The sequence below is a fragment of the Schistocerca cancellata genome, chromosome 2 (assembly GCF_023864275.1).
Source record: "Schistocerca cancellata isolate TAMUIC-IGC-003103 chromosome 2, iqSchCanc2.1, whole genome shotgun sequence".
Taxonomy (NCBI): Eukaryota; Metazoa; Arthropoda; class Insecta; order Orthoptera; family Acrididae; genus Schistocerca; species Schistocerca cancellata.
Genome location: NC_064627.1, coordinates 1085818931 through 1085841291, shown reverse-complemented (window position 1 = coordinate 1085841291; position 22361 = coordinate 1085818931). Strand labels below are relative to the sequence as shown.

Sequence of the window (22361 nt, the reverse complement as noted above, 5' to 3'; positions counted from 1 at the left end):
TGTATGGCGCTCGCTGAACGTTCAGTATACGTACGGATGGGTGAGAATTTCGATTGTATTGGCAGGAAGTTTCCACGGTCACGACCCTGTACACTGGCCTCCGACGTATACACGTAGGCCTAGATGTATGTTACGCTTAACGCATTTCTTCCTAGCGCGGCATATAAATGACGTAGCATTCTACCATTGTTTTCTCTTGTTGGCAACAATGCATGCATTTGAAATGCATATTGTTGTATGCCTGTCACTTAAGGAAGCTGTATCATTGATACTTAAGCGGGATTCAGCCAGTAAAAATCAGGAAGAGAACCGTGTCTGGCTGTTCATTTAGTCAAGACATTTTATGAATAAGATTATCTCTTGGAATAAGAAGTAAATACTATTTTCTGAAGCAATGTACCACACAATTTATTTAAACTTTTGCATAATTACAATGTTAAAGGTGATGAAATTTATAGGTTAGCCACCAAATGAGATTCATTATTATAGTCCCAAATCCAATTTTTAATTGTGTGTTACACACGTGTTACGCTAGGCAGAGCAGTCAATACAGCATTTCCTTCTTTCTCAGAGGTCTGTCTGTGCATGTAGTCCTGGATATTCTTGAGCACAAGGAAGAAGATGCAACGGATCTATTTATTGAGCCTCCTGAAACTAATGTGAAGTCGGACGAAGATTTTGATATGGAAGATGGGGCTGTAAAGATAGATAGTCTTGACCAAGACAACTTTATGCTGGTGTAGAAGCAGTATTGACGAACAAAAAGAGGTTAGGTGGTAAACCTGAGACTGACTACTTCATGATGATAAACCAGGAAATGCCATTTCAGATGAAACGCAAACGCTACAGATATCACAAACTATAATAACAGATTGAAGAAGGGAGGATCTGCAAAGTGATAACGCTTTATTTCCTGAGAGTGAAACGAACTAAATACAGAAGGTTGTTTTCAGTTCAGTCCTTTGAACTGTTTTGGGATGATGAAATAATTAAATTTCTAATTAGTGAATCTACAAAATACGCTTTGTTCAATAACTGCCAGGATCCTAAAATAACACATGAAGAGATAACGGGTTTTCTAGGAATTTTAATTCTCTCGGGCTATAATCCTCTACCTAGCAGAAGCCGTTATGGAGATTCAGGATTAGACATGAGAAATGAAATGGTGCACAGCATGATGAGAAGAGACAGATTTGAAACAATTGTGAGATTCGTTCACTCATCTGATCAATGCAAATGATAAAATGTGGAAACTTCGTCCATTAACAGATATGTTAAGAAAAGTTTTTTCTCTCGACTTTCAGCCTGAGCAAGATTTGGATGAAAGCAGCATAAAGTATTTCGGCAGGTGTGGACGCAGACAATTTCTGAAAGGTAAACCCATTAGATCTGGGTACAAAGCATGGTGCCTAAACACAGACATGGGTTATCTAGTTGATTTTCGATTATACTAAGGAACTGATCCACAAAGGAACGAAGTGTACCAGAAAGCATTTGGAAAAAGTGCTGCACCGATGGTTCAAAAGATTGATTCGCTTCCCGATAAAAGTAAAAATCTGCCCTACAGGTTTTCTTTTGACAATCTGTTTACATTGCCTACATTATTGGTCCGCTTAAAAGAAAGAGATTACGGTGCAACTGGCACAATTCATGGGAATTGTCTGCCAAGAGAATGTCAACTTACACCCTGTAAGGCAATGTCCAAAAGCAAGAAGAGGGAAGATATTGATTCCAAGAGCAGCAATGAAAGTGGAATGATTATTACCAGACGGCTGGATAGTTCTGCAGTGTAACAACTGCTTCAACCAGCCATGGGATCAATTCAGTGAGCGCTGTGAGCCGATAGTCAAGACAAACGACGAAAAGAATAGTTTTTCTGCGACCATATGTTATTGGAGAATACAACAAAAATTTGGGGGGGGGGCGGGGGGGGGGGGGGGGACTGACCGAATGTATGAAAATATAGCGTTGTGTAGAGTGAGCAGCCGAGGAAAGAAATAGTGGTGGCCAATTTTTACGTGGCTGCTCGATGTGTGTGTGTGTGTGTGTGTGTGTGTGTGTGTGTGTGTGTACCCAATGCGTGGCTTCTCTACAGAAATACAGGTATGAATATGCCACAACTGCAATTTTGGAGCTAAATTGTGGAATGTTACCTGACTTCCAATGCCACAATCCCTAGAGGTCCTGGTCGCCCTGCAGGTAATCTATATCAAGGTAGAGTGCTGCATGACATCAGATACGATTTAAAAAAATCATCTGGTAGCTATGGTGCTACAGAAAAAACGACGACTCTGCGCTGCAGAAATCTGCAAAGGGACTCAGAACAACGTGCTGGAAATGTGATGTTGGTTTGTGCATAAAGTGTCTTGTACCGCATTACAGAAAGTAAATGCTGTTGACTAAATGGAATGTAAATGACATACGCTGCTTTATTTTATTTATTGTCATGTATTTCACTTAAAAATGTACCCGCCAGGGTAGCAGCGAGCGCTAACGCTCTGCTTCCTGGACTCGGGTAGGCGCACCGGCTCCGGATCGAATCCGCCCGATGGATTAAGGACGAGGGCCGGTGTGCCAGGCAGCCTGGATGTGGTTTTCCACATCCCGCTAGGTGAATACCGGACTCGTCCCCATGTTTAGCGTCAGTTACACGACTCACAGACATCTGAAAAAGTTCGCACTATTTCATAATAATAAGCAGACAGCTGGGGTACACTACTTACGTTCCGGGGGGAGGGGGGGAGGGTTTCAGGGTGGCGGCAGGAAGGGCATCCGGCCACCCTCTGCAACTAACACTGCCAAATCCGTAATAACACGGCCGCCCCGCGTTGGAGCGGGACAAAGGCCCAAATAAAATGTATTATCTGCCTAACGTGAAATATACGTTACACCCTCTATTGCTTAAATTATTAATTACTTTCTGTTTAGCTTGTTGTAGTACATTTCATTAATGATAATGAACAAATAAATATCTGAATTGTGAAGTTCAGAAGTGAAAATTAACTCGAGCAGAAACTGGGTTAATACACTACTGGCCATTAAAATTGCTACGCCAAGAAGAAATGCAGACGATAAACGGGTATTCATTGGACAAATATACTAGAACTGACATGTCATCACATTTTCACGCAATTTGGGTGCATAGATCCAGAGATATCAGTACCCAGAACAACCACCTCTGGACGTAATAACGGCCTTGATACGCCTGGGCATGGAATCAAACAGAGCTGGAATGGCGTGTACAGATACAGCTGCCCCCATGCAGCTTCAACACGATACCACAGTTCATCAAGAGTAGTGACTGGCGTATTGTGACGAGACACTTGCTCGGCCACCATTGACCAGACGTTTTCATTTAGTGAGAGATCTGGAGAATGCGCTGGCCAGGACAGCAGTCGAACATTTTCTGTATCCAGAAAGGCCCGTACAGGACCTGCAACATGCGGTCGTGCATTATCCTGCTGAAATGTAGGGTTTCGCAGGGATCGAATGAAGGGTAGAGCCACGGGTCGTAACACATCTGAAATGTAACGTCCATTGTTCAAAGTGTCGTCAATGCGAACAAGAGGTGACCGAGACGTGTAACCAATGGCACCCCATACCATCACGCCGGGTGATACGCCAGTATGGCGATGACGAATACACGCTTCCAATGTGCGTTCACCGCGATGTCGCCCAACTCGGATGTGACCATCATCATGCTGTAAACAGAACCTGGATTCATCCGAAAGAATGACGTTTTGCCATCGTGCACCGAGGTTCGTCGTTGAGTACACCATCGCAGGCGCTCCTGTCTGTGATGCAGCGTCAGGGGTAACCGCAGCCATGGTCTCCGAGTTGATAGTCCATGCCGCTGCAAACGTCGTCGAACTGTTCGTGCAGATGGTTGTTGTCTTACAAACGTCCCCATCTGTTGACTCAGGGATCGAGACGTGGCTGCACGATCCGTTACAGCCATGCGGATGTTTGTCATCTCGACTGCTAGTGATACGAGGCCGCTGGGATCCAGCACGGCGTTCTGTATTGTCCTACTGAACCCACCGATTCCATATTCTGCTAACAGTCATTGGATCTCGACCAACGCGGGCAGCAATGCCGCGATACGATGAACCGCAATTGTGACAGGCTACAATCCGACCTTTATCAAAGTCGGAAACGTGATGGTACGCATTTCTCCTCCTTACACGACGCATGACAACGTTTCACGAGCAACGCCGGTCAACTGCTGTTCGTGTATGAGAAATCGGTTGGAAACGTTCCTCATATCAGCACTTCGCAGGTGTCGCCACCGGCGCCAACCTTGTGTGAATGCTCTGAAAAGCTGATCATTTGCATATCACAGCATCTTCTTCCTGTCGGTTAAATTTCGCATGCCGGCCGGAGTGGCCGTGCGCTTCTATGCGCTACAGTCTGGAACCGAACGACCGCTACGGTCGCAGATTCGAATCCTGCCTCGGGCATTGATGTGTGTGATGTCTTTAGGTTAGTTAGGTTTAATTAGTTCTAAGTTCTAGGAGACTGATGATTTCAGAAGTTAAGTCGCATAGTGCTCAGAGCCATTTCAACCATTTTTTAAATTTCGCGTCTGCAGCACGTCATCTTCGTGGTATAGCAATTTTAGTGTCCAGTAATGGATATGTAGTAGCCTCGGTCACAGCAGCTGCCGGTGATTTTTCGCAGCTGAGCGGCTGGCGTGTCCTACCTGTTGGAGTAGAAGCCGCGCCTGCGCAGGAAGGAAGGGGCGCCCACTGCCTGACTGCCTGTTCCGCCGCCGAGGCCGCAGCCGCTACTGGCGAGCGACACACAGCACGCCGCCACCACAGCCGCTGCCCGGCTTCCGCCATCGGCTCCCACCGACCATTCTATAGTATAGCCTGCGTTCCCACCTGACGTTACGGCCGTCCTCTAAACGCCCTCCACACTAACCAGTCTCTCTTCCTACAACACGCACCCAAAGCTAGATACAGAGACCGACAGAAGCAATCGAATACTACGCTGAAGTGTCAAAGAAACTGGTATATGTATGCAAATTCAAATATACAGGTTGTTACAAAAAGGTACGGCCAAACTTTCAGGAAACATTCCTCACACACAAATAAAGAAAAGATGTTATGTGGACATGTGTCCGGAAACGCTCAATTTCCGTGTTAGAGCTCATTTTAGTTTCGTCAGTATGTACTGTACTTCCTCGATTCACCGCCAGTTGGCCCAATTGAAGGAAGATAATGTTGACTTCGGTGCTTGTGTTGACATGCGACTCGTTGCTCTACAGTGCTAGCATCAAGCTCATCAGTACGTAGCATCAACAGGTTAGTGTTCATCACGAACGTGGTTTTGCAGTCAGTGCAATGTTTACAAATGCGGAGTTGGCAGATGCCCATTTGACGTATGGATTAGCACGGGGCTATAGCCGTGGCGCGGTACGTTTGTATCGAGACAGACTTCCAGAACGAAGGTGTCCCGACAGGAAGACGTTCCAAGCAATTGATCGGCGTCTTAGGGAGCACGGAACATTCCAGCCTATGACTTGCGACTGGGGAAGACCTAGAACGACGAGGACACCTGCAATGGACGAGGCAATTCTTCGTGCAGTTGACGATAATCCTAATGTCAGCGTCAGAGAAGTTGCTGCTGTACAAGGTAAGGTTGACCACGTCACTGTATGGAGAGGGCTACGGGAGAACTAGTTGTTTCCGTACCATGTACAGCGTGTGCAGGCACTATCAGCAGCTGATTGGCCTCCACAGGTAGACTTCTGCGAATGGTTCATCCCACAATGTGTCAATCGTCATTTCAGTGCAAATGTTCTCTTTACGGATGAGGCTTCATTCCAACGTGATCAAATTGTAAATATTCACAATCAACATGTGTGGGCTGACGAGAATCCGCACGCAATTGTGCTATCGCGTCGTCAACACAGATTTTCTGTGAACGTTTGGGCAGGCGTTGTTGGTGATGTCTTGATTGGGCCCCATGTTCTTCCACCTACGCTCAATGGAGCACGTTATCATGATTTCAAACGGGATAGTCTACCTGTGCTCCTACAACATGTGCCTTTACAAGTACGACACAACATGTGGTTCATGCACGATGGAGCTCCTGCACATTTCAGTCGAAGTGTTCGACCGCTTCTCAACAACAGATTCGGTGACCAATGGATTGGTAGAGGCGGACCAATTCCGTGACCTCCACGCTCTCCTGACCTGAACCCTCATTTATGGGGGCATTTGAAAGCTCTTGTCTACGCAACCCCGGTACCAAATGTAGAGACTCTTCGTGCTCGTATTGTGGACGGCTGTGATGCAATACGCCATTCTCCAGGGCTGCATCAGCGCATCAGGGATTCCATGCTACGGAGGGTGGATGCATGTATCCTCGCTAACGGAGGACATTTTGATCATTTCCTGTCACAAAGTGTTTGAAGTCACGATAGTACGTTCTGTTGCTGTGTGTTTCCATTCCATGACTAACGTGATTTGAAGAGAAGTAATAAAATGAGCTCTAACATGGAAAGTAAGCGTTTCCGGACACATGTCCACATAACATATTTTCTTTCTTTGTGTGTGAGGATTGTTCCCCTAAAGTTTGGCCGTACCTTTTTGTAACACCCTGTATATTTACGTAGAGGGGCGGTCTCCTTAGTGCAGCGTGTTAACGCTAGACTGACCGGAGCTGTAGCTGGTTCGAATCGCGGTGATTGAAGAAATTTCATAGCCAGTATTTGGCTGTCAAACGGAAGAGAGTTGGTGCTGTAAAATGGTCACCAGGCCAATCTCCTACGATACACCTAATTTTGAAACCTCTTTAGGTAGGGTGACCAGATGCAATTGTTTCAAAAGGAGGACAAACAGCTTCAAAAAGGACAAAGGTAGAAAAAAGAGGACACATCAAACGGGTCAACTGCAGATGAGGATACCACCCGTCAGCTTCGGACAAGTGACGTGACTGCCGGGAATTACCGGTGAAACTAGTAGTTAATTGTTACTGGTGGTCAGGCGGTGATTCCCAGATAATATTTTTCTTTTATTTTAGATTTAAAACATTGGTTGTAGTGACAGTGTGGCATCGATTGTTTTGTTATGTCAACAACACAGAATTGTTTACAAAGCGAAAAACGTAAGACCATTCACCTCCCTTTATTCGACGCACCGCTACCTACATCTACAATTCTAGCCGCAGCTGACGACATGTAAACTGCACTTTAACCTTCCGAATACAAATAAATTGAATGACTATGAAACAATGAAATAAAACCATGACAGTTAATCTGACGAGTTATTTCTTACCTTTATTGGCCACTGAGATGTACGTTCCAGCTCCACATATCTTACATTCCGCTTCAAATTCATTTCTCCCTTTCTTGAAAGCCGGTGTTTGCAGGAAAGTGCATCAGAAAATGTACACTTTCGTGTAGGCATAGCCAAATATTTTACGTAACTCACTCGGTAAAAATTACACTCACGTATCACACGTGCACTATAGGAAGCCAAGCCAATACAAAGCGAAGATACGGAACTAAAATTTTAAATAATCGATATTTGCAATCGCTTATAGGTAGATCAACGATAACATCGACGATCCTGGTGCCACCTACTAACAGACTTTTTGCGTGTTTATCACGAAGGCTGTGCCAATAGTTAAAGTATTTAAGGAAAGAGCAATAGAACAGGAAGAATTGTAAATTTAACTGTATTACATTCAACTTCGCGAAAAAGCCGGACACTGTAAAAATCCGCCCGGACCTTGGACAAGGAGCTAAAAAGGAGGACATGTCCGGATTAATCCGGACGTCTGGTCACCCTATCTTTAAGCTAGGCGCAAATTGAGACGCGTATAGCTCCCGATCTCTAGAAAATGGATCCCATGTAGGGCGCTCACTTCCGATCTCACGCCCGCGAGAATGAAAGTCTCGCAACATCTCTCTTATCTCCTAAACCGCTCGAGACATCGAAACGAAAGTTTGGCGAATGATAGCATACAAGGAGGAGGAGGAGGAGAAGAAGAGTGTTTTGCCAATTCTTAAACACACGGAACCTTCTTATCTATGGCGATATATCAGTACTTATACTTCCCTTTTTATTTATTTCACTACAATGACTAATTTTTTTAAGAGTTATCGACAGCTAGCGAAACAAGAGCTTCCTAGTATGAAAGTAAACATGAAATTTCTTTTTTTATGTTACTGCAAACCGACACTATGAGGTTTTTCGTAAGCTATTGAGCTCTGTGACTGCCAATTACTTGTTTAATGAGGCACTCCGTTTCAGAATTCTGTCGCAATAGCTGCTGTGAGATGTGTTTGGCAAATTACACTGTGACAAACGAAGTACAATTAAACCAGTCACCAAGCGAAATGTGGCCGTTACTCACAAACGGTGATGCTTCTTCGAATGAGAATAGGCTAACTACTCACACAAAAATAGATTGCCAATTCTGTTGGAATTTTGGTAGAATCCCCGTAACCCATCGTATTTTTAACACTGAGCGACTGGAATGGAAACTTACCAAAGGATTTTATTCGTTCTCTTGATCTGAGCAGTATTAAAATAATGACGAGCGTTCCTTCAGGCGGAATGATAGGCACATGCCAGATACTGGTTACTCACCTACGGCTTGCCAAATTTTCACAATCAGCATTTGTGGGCTGACAAGAATCCGCACGCAATTGTGCAATCGCGTCATCAACACAGATTTTCTGTGAACGTTTGGGCAGGCATTGTTGGTGATGTCTTGATTGGGCCCCTGTTCTTCCACCTACGCTCAATGGAGCACGTTATCATGATTTCATACGGGATACTCTACCTGTGCTCCTAGAACATGTGTGATCGCGAATAAAATAGTTGTTATCGAGAAAAATAAACAATTGATCTATCGCACAACACAATGGTCAGTGTATTGTCAGCAGCGGAGGATACTGCGCGCGACAGGAATGCACAAGCTAGCCATGTGTGCCTCGTGAGTTGGGAGTTCGAGAACCATTGTCATGAAAGTAGATCTGCCTTTGTCAGCAGTACATTTCAACAAATTAAATATATCTAATCCTAACACTCTTTTAGGATATTCTTACTTTCGTGATAATACCGATCATTTTCTTCATTCGTGTAGCCTGTTGTATAATTAGTTTATTAATGCTGATAATGAGCATGCAACAATTGAAATGCTTTTTCTCATCACGGCGAACCAATTCAAACATTGTTATTTGTGACTGCTTTTCCACTGTTTCTAGCTTGAGAGTGGAAATGTGATGTTCACATGCATGTAGTATAGTGTGTCGTATTACATTATTACACCCATATCCAAGTAATCACAGTGAGACTTCTATACTTTAGATCTTGGACGCTTTTTACCAGGAGCATAAAGGGATCACACCTGTGGAGATTATCCCTTTCTAAATTTTTCTAACAGATCGTACAGATACGCCAGCATACTAGGCAGCGAGAAGATAACCTTGTTTTACTTTCCTGCCTTGCTTCTTAATCACATGATTTTATAATATTCCTTGCTTCATTATTCACTAACCTCTGTCTCTTCTTGCGATATGAAAACATAGCAGAGGCATATGATACAATTCGAGCGGCCAATGGCTCATCAGTTAACTGAAGTGTGCATTTTTCTTGACAGAAGAAAAACAAAAAACTATACAGATATAAATAACCCATAACTACTCTAGTGAAATGCTCATACACTAATACTCTAGTGGGGTCTCTGAGTACCCCAATAAGAAAAACGAAACTGTAATTTAATGAAATTTTATTTTGAATTGCACTTTTATCACTGAATATTATAAACATTTTTACATATTTGAGATACGATTACAATTTTGGCACACTGAAAATCTGTGGTTGAGGCAAACATGTTTTGAGTATTTTTCACACACTTATTTTGGTTTTCTTGTCCACATTTCTAGCGCACATGTAGCATCTTGCTTCCCTCATGGGTTCTGGCTCTGAAGATGTTGAGGTGAGTACCACCAAGTTTAACAACAACGTCTCCCAGTTCACGAGGAAGGGGTCGGACATCTCGACGTTGTATATGGGGCTTTACTAAATCCATTCCAAGCTTTTGTAGCAAGTCTCTTCTTTTTAAATCATTTGTTTAATCAAGTTGTTTGGTGCACTGAAGCAAGACAGCAGCATTGACTCCTACTATGATTAGAATGGCATAAAATACAGACATTGGCCATCTGCGTGTTCGCCGTGATAACGAATAGTTGGCGCACATTTGGTCCAGTGCGTCCACTCCTCCTTTTGTGGCATTGTAATCAATGATCATTTCGGGTTTTCTCTGTTGAGTACTAATTTTCTGATCGTGATGCATAGATGAAAGCAACACAACAGCTCGACCTTTCCGAGGAACATAAGAACAAATTGTCTTTCCTTCGTAATGCCCAAATAATGCAGATTCTACTGGGCGCTTTCTATTTGGTTTGAATTCTTCTGGGATCTGCGGTTTATTTTGCTTTAGAGTGCCTAAGACAGTCAACTTTTTGGCTTCTAGTTGATCACAGCGTTCAAGTGACATGAACCAGTTGTCTACTGTCACATGTCTATTGCTTCCCTCAATTGGTGTTATTAATTTCAAAACATCCTGTGTTGGGATTGATAATGTACTTTTATTTGTCCCTTTCACTGTGTAAACAAATGCATTGCATAAATAGAATGTTCGTGAGTCACAAAGGCACATAACTTTGAGGCCGTATTTGGCTGGCTTCTTGGGCATGTACGTGCGAAATCTGCACCTACCACGAAAGGGTACTAACATTTCATGGATTGTCACGTACGCTTCTGGAGTATAATACTGTTGACATTTGTCTATAAAGAGTTCCCACATATCTCTAATAGCTGCAAGTCTGTCATCAGCCTTCATAGCATCTCTTGTAGCAGCACAATCGAATCGCAAACCAGACAAAATGAATAAAAATCTCTGAACGCTCATAGTGGCTCGAAACACATCACGACCAGTTCCATCATTAGCAAAAAGTCCAACAACATTTTCGTGATTGGATTTCATTACTCCAGATAAATAAAGCAGACCCAGAAATGCTCTCAGTTCTATTATGTCTAGCGGCTTTATGAACTCTGGCTTAGGAGCTCTGTATTTGTTTGACATGTCATGTATCTTGACATTTGTATTGGTATTAGTTGCAATAAATCTTCACTAATGAACCGTTCCCAAGCAGATAATATGTCAGTTGAATCAATCGTTTTTGCTTCACGTTTACCACCTGGAAGATGACTGACTATACTGTGAGCACGGGTACGAGTTGTAGGAGGAACTTCTTTTGACCACTTGTAGCACTGCTTTTTTCCAAAAAACTATTTGTCAGCGGAAGGTCTAATACACGCCTCTTCATCTGATTCTTCACAACTACTTGCTGATGTAGCTTCAGAGGTGGAATCACGATTACTTAGTATAAATTCATCCTCATCCGCTGTGGTTTCCTCATCAGATTGCAAAAACGCAGGATCATTCACTATTCTTTCCAACTCGTCATCTGTTAATGACTTCGATGATGCCATTCTGAAAAATAATGCACTCATACTCACATAATCTTAACAATTAACGTTATCATGGAAAGTGTGCTGTTTTCAGTCGCGTAAAACACTAAGTGAGATAGTCAAAAACAACTTACGTTAATACTCTGGTGGGGTATTCTGAGACCTCTTTTTCTTTATCTCACACAATAACACCGCATTCAACACTCCGCGTTAAAAGGGAGCACTTCACTGAGGATTACCAAGAACACAGGTGCCATCTGTTGTTCCGTTCACGTACTATGTATTGTATTCTATCGTCTGGGGTTCTCCGGGACCCGACTAGAGCAGTTGAGTTATAACAGAAAAGTATAATGTACTAACGAAGAAAGCTGGAGCGTTTATATGGCAAAAAACAAAACACTACCCAAAGGCAATAAAATTTAGTACATAGTGAGAAAAAATTTATTGTATGAGCGGGCAATACTACCACTGCTCATATGTGCCGTTCCGATGTGAGCATATGGCCGGGCTATTTTTCCGCTCCCCGCCTCAGATTTCCCACGGCGCTAGAGAGGCAAGCGCGACGCGAGAAACTGCCTCAACCACAACGCCGCGCGACCTGGCGCAGGCGCGTGTCGCGTCCCAGTCGCGTCGCTATTTGCGCGGTCCCATTTGAACCTCTGATGTTACAAAAACGCGCGCTGCGCTGCGTCGCGCTATACGCGTCTCAATTTGCTCCTGGCACTCACTACCCGTGGTGTTACATCCGTTGGACAGCGACTTCGAGGCCAGTGGCTCCGTTGCTGCTATTACGGAGCAGTAGGCTGTATGTCGGCACCCTTCTTCATCATACGACACACCATACGCACACCCATCTCATAATGGTACAGACTTTTGTGCTGGACCAATGAAAGATTTGCCGCCTACACGATATATGTTGTATACTGAGGTTAATAATTTTTCACAGTCATACTTGTTAAAGTAAAGCTACCGAGTGTTTTTTTGCTGTTTTCTTTTGCTGCACGAACGTCGCTGAGATTGGGCGAGCACTGACGGCTGTTCTTCGCGCGGCACGCCATCACGCCACAGGGTTCGAATTTCACCTGCTGACGTCCACCGCAAGGAGAAACTCGAAGTTGCGGTCATTACAACTGCGCAATGAAGCAAAATGAGTTATCAAAAATGTACCGAATATTTCTAACGCTGTAGTCATTTCTCATTCTGACCACGATCAAGTCATCACATATACTACTACTGAATCTTTAATACATGGCACCACTTTGTATTACTTAATGGTACAAAAACCAAGTTAAAGTGATCGTAAAAATGAAAAATAACAGTCGTGTTAGTTACACATACATTCTGAAGTACATGCGAAGCAGCTTTTTTTTTTCAATAATGTCTTCGAGAAAGTTTAAGCAATTAATTCTTACACTGAAAAAAGTACGGAAAGTAATATCTCTGTTTTCAAATAGTTCGCCGAGATATGTTACCGTAACAGTACCTGACATTTTTGAAAAGAGTGACAGCGCACAAACCATGCATTCAGTGAATTTGGGAACACCCATGGAGGTGTAATAAGGGAAATCGGCGCTACACATTTTGGCAGCACGTAGCTTTGAAGCCGGCGCCGCCATGGTAGTGGCCCCAAAACATTGGCATGCTACTGTTTACCATAGCTGCTTCTTCTTGTTCTTACTTTCTGTCATTTGCACGCTACAGTTGTTTTAAATGTAAATGTTACAGTGCTTTCGTCAGTGACGCAGTATCGGGAAGGCATTTAAGTTTTTCTCGCCTTACATACAAAAATGGATCAAATGGCTCTGAGCACTATGGGACTTAACATCTGAGGTCATCAGTCCCCTAGAACTTAGAACTACTTACACCTAACTAACCTAAGGACATCACACACATCAATGCCCGAGGTAGGATTCGAACCTGCGACCGTAGCGATCGCGCGGTTCGAGATTGAAGCGCCTAGAACCGCTCGGCTACACCGGCCGGCCCTTAAATACAAATTTGATCCAGTAACACGGCGCACTTAGCCGCGTTAACGTAACTTTGTTTTTGTTATGTTTCGAATACGCAAGACGAGAAATATGTGATGTCAAGAGGCAGCTTTCCAAATCTAGAGTTTTCGTTAATATCGAGTGACAAAAGTAATGTTCGTTCTAAGCCCTGTTACCAAAAATGACAAGATATTTTGCTACTTTTGGTCGGTTTCCAATCTTTGCTTCTCACAGCGTTCAGTCAGAGATTTTCGAGTGGGACTGATAGGAAATCTGAAGTCGAATGACAGAAAAAAAAACAATTACAGTGAAAGTAAAAGGTGCAACCAAAATTCATCGGCATTAAGGAAAATATCTCTTGAAAGAAACCACTACGAATGAAATGTGATTCCTTTACGCTTTAGATTATAATCAGACCGATCAGTACACATGTAAATGAAGCAAGTTGCCATTTCTGATCGAAACACTTCCACTAGTAACTAATGTTTGGGAGAATCTAATATGGAGGACGCTGGTTTCAATTATGTGACGTCATGACAGCTCCCCTTATTATACCTCCATTGGAGCACCTTGTTAAGTATTACCGTTAGTTTTCTACGGAAAGCAGAAAATCGGCAACTAAATTACGAGGACTTCACACAAGGATTTTAACCAGAAGTATTAACCTTCATATGCCCTATTCTGTCTCAATAGAGACGAACCTACAGGCTATTAAACAACTAAAGAAGTGATAGGGCACACGTAGCAGTACAAAGTCAACGTAAAGTTGAAATATATTCATTGGTCCTAACGACGTCAATTGCACTACACGAAATAATAATAATAAAAAAAGATTTACACACAAAGGATACGCTTAGAAATTAACTCTACGCACCGCGTGCAAAGGGGCTCAAATTCCACCGAGATGCATTAATCGCCACTGTGCGCGATAATGTGAAAATCACATCCCTCCCTCCCTCCCTCACCCCCTCCCTCCCTCCCTCCCTCTCTCTCTCTCTCTTTCTTTGCTCCGGTATTAGAGAGATCAGAGCCCACACAGAAGCATACCGACAATCCTTCTTTCCACGAACAATACGAGACTGGAATAGAAGGGAGAACCGATAGAGGTACTCGGGGTACCCTCCGCCACACACCGTCAGGTGGCTTGCGGAGTATGGATGTAGATGTAGATTTGATAAATGCATCAAATCGTTTACTTAAATGACAGAACATAAAGCGACAGCTATTATGTTAACGGTGCGCGGATTCATTCACGGTCTGAATCTTACACCTGTCTGGCCAGATAACGCGTGTCAGGTATTAAAGCTGCCGTCAACCCAAATGCTGGTTCAAACACCGCATTTTTTACTAGGGCTGCTACGCCCTCGCCTTCTTCGAACCTCTGAACTGACTGATACCTATCAGTTCATCGTAGAGTCAGAATCACCGAGCATTGCGTCATTTTTTCTATATGAAAATCATTGCTGAAGATGAAGGAAGCAGTAAGCGACAAGAAAATCGTAGGAGCGACTGGGGAGTCATAGAACGGGGGAATGAAGGAAGTGTGCGCTTAACCTCCCATCGACATTGAGGTTAGTAGAGACGGAGCACTACTCGAATTGTGTCAAGGATGGGGAAGGAAATCGGCCGTTCGCTGTCAAAGGAAGCCCAATGAGCTAATCAGCCGGCCGGGGAGGCCGAGCGGTTCTAGGCGCTACAGTCTGGAACCGCGCGACTGCTACGGTCGCAGGTTAGAGTCCTGCCTCGGGCATGGCTGTGTGTAATGTCCTTAGGTTAGTTAGGTTTACGTAGTTCTAAGTTCTAGGGGACTGATGACCTCAGAAGTCAAGTCCCATAGTGCTCGGAGCCATCTCAACCATTTTGTGCTACGTCACATCGTTCAGTGGAATCATAGAGCCACAACTTTCAGGTATGTATCACAAAGTCCAGAGTAGGGATGGGAATAGCCGACCGGTTGAAACCGATACCAGTATTTTAGTTCTGAATAACCGAAATTTTTGGGTATTTGTGTGGCCTCTGTTATTATGGGTGTCCCTTATTTTTTATTAATAACTGGGTAAAGGATCGAAATATCAATTAGCCATAGCAGCAGTGCTAAAAGCTTTGGTTTTTGAATAAACTTTTGTTCAGACGATTACTTTTTATTAGCAGAATTCCAGTTTCCATTGCTTTGAAATACTGCGCTATTATAGAAAATGGGAAAAGCGATCAGTGCTATTGTAACAATGCCGATAGAAACGAGCAACAAGCACAAATGGTTCAAATGGCTCTGAGCACTATGCGACTTAACTTCTGAGGTCATCAGTCGCCTAGAACTTAGAACTAATTAAACCTAACTAACCTAAAGACATCACACACATCCATGCCCAAGGCAGGATTCGAACCTGCGACCGTAGCGGTCACGCGGTTCCAGACTGAAGCGCCTTTAACCGCACGGCCACATCGGCCGGCCGCAACAAGCACAGGGCGAAGTGTTGGAACAGCATTCCTGAAACAATAATGTTCTCGTTGCCACGTGGCGTGGCCTAGTGGATCGCACGCACGTACATGTAATGTGCGAGACTAGTCCTACCTACTCTATAACTTCTCGCTGTTGTTGTTGGAAATTAGTTGAATTGCCGAATGGCAGTAGTGTGGAAGTATTTTACGAAGTGCGGTAGCAATGACGTACATTGCTCTGTTTGCTTTAAAATATTAAGAACGGGAGGAGCCACAACAAACTTCGGACAACATACAAGGAGAAAATTTAAAACTTACCAAGTCATTCATAGTTTACAATAAAAACAGAAAGCAGCTGATCAGCTGCTTGTGCCTCTAAAACAAGCCTTTATCTGCTTGTAGCCTTTGAAAATGGATAAATTAACACGATAAACAGAGTTCTCCAACCTCTGTTTCCGCCCCTTAGCGTTGACTATTCGTAATGCCCAAATGCCTACATCTACATCTATACTCTGCAAACTATCGTGAGGTGCATGGCAGAGGGTATGTCCCATTGTACCAGTTATTAGGGTTTCTTCCTGTTCCATTCACGTATGGAGCGAAGGAAGAATGATAGTTTGAATGCATCCGTGTGTGCAGTAATTATTCTAATCTTATCCTCAAGATCTCTGTGTGAGCGATGTGTTCGGGGTTGTATTATACCCCTACAAAAAATGTTCAAATGTGTGTGAAATCGTATGGGACTTAACTGCTAAGGTCATCAGTCCCTAAGCTTACACACTAGTTAACCTAAATTATCCTAAGGACAAACACACACACCCATGCCCGAGGGAGGACTCGAACCTCCGCCGGGACCAGCCACACAGTCCATGACTGCAGCGCCTCAGACCGCTCGGCTAATCCCGCGCGGCATACCCTAGAGCAGGGCTTCCCAACGTGTGGTCCGCGGACCCCTTAGGGGTCCGCCGGCTCTTTCTCGGGGGTCCGCGGTCTCCCTTCACCAAATCGTGTAACATAATGAGTAAAATTATTGAATAAAAATGTGAAAATCAAATTCATCACAATTTTTTTTCGTACTTCAGGTCGTATTCCCAAGCAGCCTTTGCGGTTCCTAAGTGAGAATGCATACACAGTTTAGTGCCGGAGAATGCGGCTTCTCTGATCGACTGTTACGCAACAATACGGGGGTCATTTGTGCGCCGGCTCACGGCGGTAGATGCGCTTAAACCTTTGACGCATGCGCGGAGCGAGCTTTGTCAACCAATCACAGTGCACGCTGGCACCTATGCGACCCCAGGCATCATTAAACGTTAAACTTGCTTTGTCAGTGCACTGCCTATTTCATAAGTCGATTTTTGACCTTCAAGTTGTTTTCATTCATCTGTAAACCAAAGACTGATACTTCGGGAGGGGGGGGGGGTCATTGAGAACGTGGAACTTGCATTAAGAAGTTCCCATGGGTGTCGCTCTGAAATTTAAAGTTACTGTGCTCTTGACTGACTAGGGGTCCGCCATGGATTTTCGACTGAAGAAGGGGTCCACCAGCTGGAAAGGTTAGGAAGCCCTGTCCTAGAGTAATCATTTAAAGCAGATTCTCCAAACTTCGTTAATAGACTTTCTCGGGATGATTTACGTCTGTCTTCAATTCAACTGCCATTTCAGTTTCTTCAGTATCTCTGTGACACTCTCCAATGGATGAAACAAACTTGTGACCATTCGTGCTGCCCTTCTCTGTGTACGTTCAATATCCATTGTTAGTCCTATCTAGTGGTATGATCCTCGATTAAAACATGATTTTTCAGCAGAGCTTCAAAAATTTAGAATCAACAGGTCTATATTGGTGATTTTTTGTAGTTTTCAACCACTTCTCGAGAAAATAGCGAATGGTGGGCGGAATAAGTTTTCTTTTATTTTACTATTTAATTAAATATTTTAATGGTATACTTGTTGAAACTGAGGTAGTCAAATTTTTTCAATCTTTGTTCGAGTTCAACGTTTATTACAGGAAATAATAGGAATAAAGGACCGAAAATCGGTTGTTTCAGAAACCAAGTATTTTGAGCGGTTTAAACACTCAGGTTAAACTCGCATTGAAAAATACCGATATACACGCTATTCCGGAGCTCAGTAACTTGTCCACGTGCATATCTCTCGCACCAAACGCTATTTCCGTCACTAGCATAGCTTATTCCATACAGGATCTGTGAAGCAACACCAAGTTTGGGACTCTACATTTAACCATACGCCCGTTTGTAAATGCGAGGAACGCGTTTTTAAGACGTGGTTTACATCACTGCAAATGCAGGATACACTACGACAGGATCTGAGCTCTTCCGTGGCAGATGTTTACGTAGCGTGGATTCCGGGCACGTATACTCCTCGTGGATGTTGTGTAATGTCGGCGATACGGATGGACCTCGCTGACCCCTGTCCGGCATTAACAGCATGCTGCAATATTCCACAGCTACTCACTCTGTTTACATCTAGTTTGCTGTGTAGGACAGCAAATAAATTACATGGCATGAACCACCACCATGCAAGACAGCCGCTTCCATAATATGTTCAAATCACCTGTACACTTAGATTATGTCGTACCATCTGTGCACTTTCTCTTCAGCGTCCGACTGCCTAATTCCGAATCGGTACAAGTCGGGAGACATCGCGTCACCAGTATTTTGCCTCCGGCCGCTCCCATCTTACGCTACGGCAACACGTGCGAGTTTTGCAGCGGGACTCGAGCTGGAAAAACCGCAGTGCTCCGGCCGTACAGAGCAGGAAAATTGTCTGGCGGTGGCAGGAAGACGGCCAGGTACACGCGCCGCAGAAGTAATTTCTCGACAATATCAGCGCACAGTGTTTCGTTGAATAGCAATTTATTTCTCGCACTGTGTTTATTGCTAGCTCGTCGTCGTCGAAGAGGGAAGAGGGCAGAGGGCAGAGGGCAGAGGGAATGGCGAATCCATCCTAGCCGGTCGAAGTGGCCGTGCGGTTAAAGGCGCTGCAGTCTGGAACCGCAAGACCGCTACGGTCGCAGGTTCGAATCCTGCCTCGGGCATGGATGTTTGTGATGTCCTTAGGGTAGTTAGGTTTAACTAGTTCTAAGTTCTAGGGGACTAATCAGCTCAGCAGTTGAGTCCCATAGTGCTCAGAACCATTTGAACCATTTTTGAATCCATCCTATACTAAGTGACATATCAACATAAGGAAAGTTCGTTTTCCTACATTAGGTATTAACGGAATAGCCCGATATACTTTCAGTTTGTCGAATGTCCTTTAATTCACTCGAAAAAACTTACGTGTGAAAACAGACGCTTCTGAAACAATTAGAGTGATCAGGAATTATTGTTTTCGATTGTTCTACTTGCTGTGGCAGGCAGCAATTCAGATACATTGATGTCGGAGGGGAAGACCAAGGAGGAGATTCAGATTTGTTCAAAGCAGCTGATCTAGAGACAAAAATTTATACAGACACATTAAATACGCCTCAATCCCTGTTCACCTTGTCCATTTGACATTGTAATTGACGCGGCATTTGCCCCCTATGTGACAACGTTTTCAAACCTCTTCCAGAAAAAAACTCGAGGCATCAAAAAAATTGTTTTCCGACTACAAGTTATCGAGAGCTAGTCGTTTTGTTGAATGCGCATCTGCCATTTTTTCGCACATAAATGGCGGATTTTGCACCGATCAAGTTATGTAAGGGTTGAGTTTGCTGATATTACAATAAGAGCATGTGGTGTACTGCGCAATTATTGGAGGACTGTTGACAGCCGGCCTGGGTGGCCGAGCGGTTCTAGGCGTTACAGTTTGGAACCGCGCGACCGTTACGGTCGCAGGTTCGAATCCTGCCTCGGGCATGGATGTGTGTGATGTCCTTAGGTTAGTTAGGTTTGAGTAGTTCTAAGTTCTAGGGGACTGATGACCTCAGCAGTCAAGTCCCATAGTGCTCAGAGCCATTTGAACCATTTGAAATGTTGACAGTTGCAACTTCGAGGACATTTATATACGTGACAAATACGTCTTGCAGGCTGAGCTAGCGGCAACACAAGTGGAAAAAAAAGTTCAAATGGGTGTGAAATCTTATGGGACTTAACTTCTATGGTCATCAGTCCCTAAGCTTACACACTACTTAACCTAAAGCATCGTAAGGACGAACACACACACCCATGCCCGAGGGAGGACTCGAACCTCCGCCGGGACCAGCCGCACAGTCCATGACTGCAGCGCGATAGACCGCTCGGCTAATCCTGCGCGCCCACAAGTGGGAAATTGGTCAGAAACCGCTCTGGTGAGTATTTCAGTCCTAGTAATGAATGAGTGTCTCGACGAAACTCTTATACGCAGTAAACCTTTAATGGTTTTCCTAACTGGAATATGAAGAACTTGCTAGTAAATACGTATGAAGTAAAAACCTTTAAAAAAGTTTTCGTACCTGTCAATTTCTTTCTACCATTTCCATTTTCTCTCACCCTCCCCCAATAGCGTTGTATTGACACGACTTCGTCTTAACACTCCTGTTTTTATTGCATGGGTACCTTACATCGTATATACACGTATATTTTTGTACCTCCAGACTGAACAGTTCATTATCGACACGATCTATGTTACACATCGGCACTGAAATATACTTGTCGGGTTCGCGCGACGGACAGAACAACTCGTGAAAAACTGCCCTTGTGCCCTGGCATCCTCAGGATGGTGGAATTCCAGCAGAGAGGATACGAGTAATAGGCCGGGGTTGATTACGCTCAATGCGACCTCGAAGACGCGTCCCGCCAGTGAAGCAGCCACGTGAATTCCAGCGGTGTCACCGCCCTCACTTAAGCTCCGTTTAGATGTTCCATATTTTACGGCAATCCCAAACAAAGCAGGTGTTGACAGATGTGAAAATTACCGAACATTCAGTTTAATAAGCCACAGCTGCAAAATACTAACACGAATTCTTTACAGACGAATGGAAAAACTAGTAGAAGCCGACCTCGGGGAAGATCAGTTTGGATTTCGTAGAAACACTGGAACACGTGAGGCAATACTGACCTTACGACTTATCTTAGAAGAAAGAGTAAGGAAAGGCAAACCTACGTTTCTAGCATTTGTAGACTTAGAGAAAGCTTTTGACAATGTTGACTGGAATACTCTCTTTCAAATTCTAAAGGTGGCAGGGGGTAAAATACAGGGAGCGAAAGGCTATTTACAATTTGTACAGAAACTAGATGGCAGTTATAAGAGTCGAGGGACATGAAAGGGAAGCAGTGGTTGGGAAGAGAGTAAGACAGGGTTGTAGCCTCTCCCCGATGTTATTCAATCTGTATATTGAGCAAGCAGTAAAGGAAACAAAAGAAAAATTTGGAGTAGGTATTAAAATCCATGGAGAAGAAATAAAAACTGAGGTTCGCCGATGACATTGTAATTCTGTCAGAGACAGCAAAGGACTTGGAAGAGCAATTGAACGGAATGGATGGTGTCTTGAAGGGAGGATATAAGATGAACATCAACAAAAGCAAAACGAGGATAATGGAATGTAGTCTAATTAAGTCGGGTGATGCTGAGGGAATTAGCAGATGAGACACTTGAAGTAGTAAAGGAGTTTTGCTATTTGGGGAGCAAAATAACTGATGATGGTCGAAGTAGAGAGGATATAAAATGTAGACTGGCAATGGCAAGGAAAGCGTTTCTGAAGAAGAGAAATTTGTTAACATCGAGTATAGATTTAAGTGTCAGGAAGTCATTTCTGAAAGTATTTGTATGGAGTGTAGACATGTATGGAAGTGAAACATGGACGACAAATAGTTTGGACAAGAAGAGAATAGAAGCTTTCGACATGTGGTGCTACAGAAGAATTATGATGGTTAGATCACATAACTAATGAAGTATTGAATAGGATTGGGGAGAAGAGAAGTTTGTGGCACAACTTGACCAGAAGAAGGGATCGGTTGGTAGGACATGTTGTGAGTCATCAAGGGATGACCAATTTAGTATTGGAGGGCAGCGTGGAGGGTAAAAATCGTAGAGGGAGACCAAGAGATGAATACACTAAGCAGATTCAGAAGGATGTAGGGTGCAGTAGGTACTGGGAGATGAAGAAGCTTGCACAGGATAGAGTAGCACGGAAAGCTGCATCAAACCAGTCTCAGGACTGAAGACCACAACAACAACATTTTACGGCAATACTTGGCCACTACAGCGTTGCCTACAACATTTCTGCAATAGACCAATCTCTGTCTCTGTCTGTCCTTGTCTGTAAATGCTTCCATCTTCCTCTCACGGTATTTCCCACTTCCATCACCGAAAGCGCTGCAGTCGCGTATCTGACAGGAGCGAAAACATAATCTTTTCACTTTTGTTCGAAAGTTTCCCTGCGCACATATGGCCAAATGTTTGTAGTTGTTTGTAGTGTACTGCAATGGACAAGTGGACAGTTGTGAATTTTATAGAT

The 22361-nt window shown here is 43.8% G+C and overlaps 1 protein-coding gene and 1 non-coding gene across 5 annotated transcripts in view; one reads left to right on the top strand and one right to left on the bottom strand.

The window, feature by feature from the left end:
• LOC126163093 (NAD kinase-like) overlaps positions 1 to 22361 on the bottom strand; it is a 551175-nt gene that overhangs the window by 231787 nt on the left and 297027 nt on the right. The window contains exon 1 of one of the 4 annotated variants that reach the window (XM_049920010.1): positions 4703 to 4803. The exons of the other annotated variants lie outside the window; for them this stretch is intronic. The gene's annotated coding sequence lies outside the window, so the exon portion shown is untranslated. Of the gene's footprint in view, positions 1 to 4702; positions 4804 to 22361 lie in introns of those variants that run through there. 4 annotated transcript variants of the gene reach the window in all.
• Positions 19699 to 19782, top strand: Trnap-ugg (transfer RNA proline (anticodon UGG)). Its single transcript has one exon. It is a non-coding gene; the product is annotated as a tRNA-Pro (tRNA).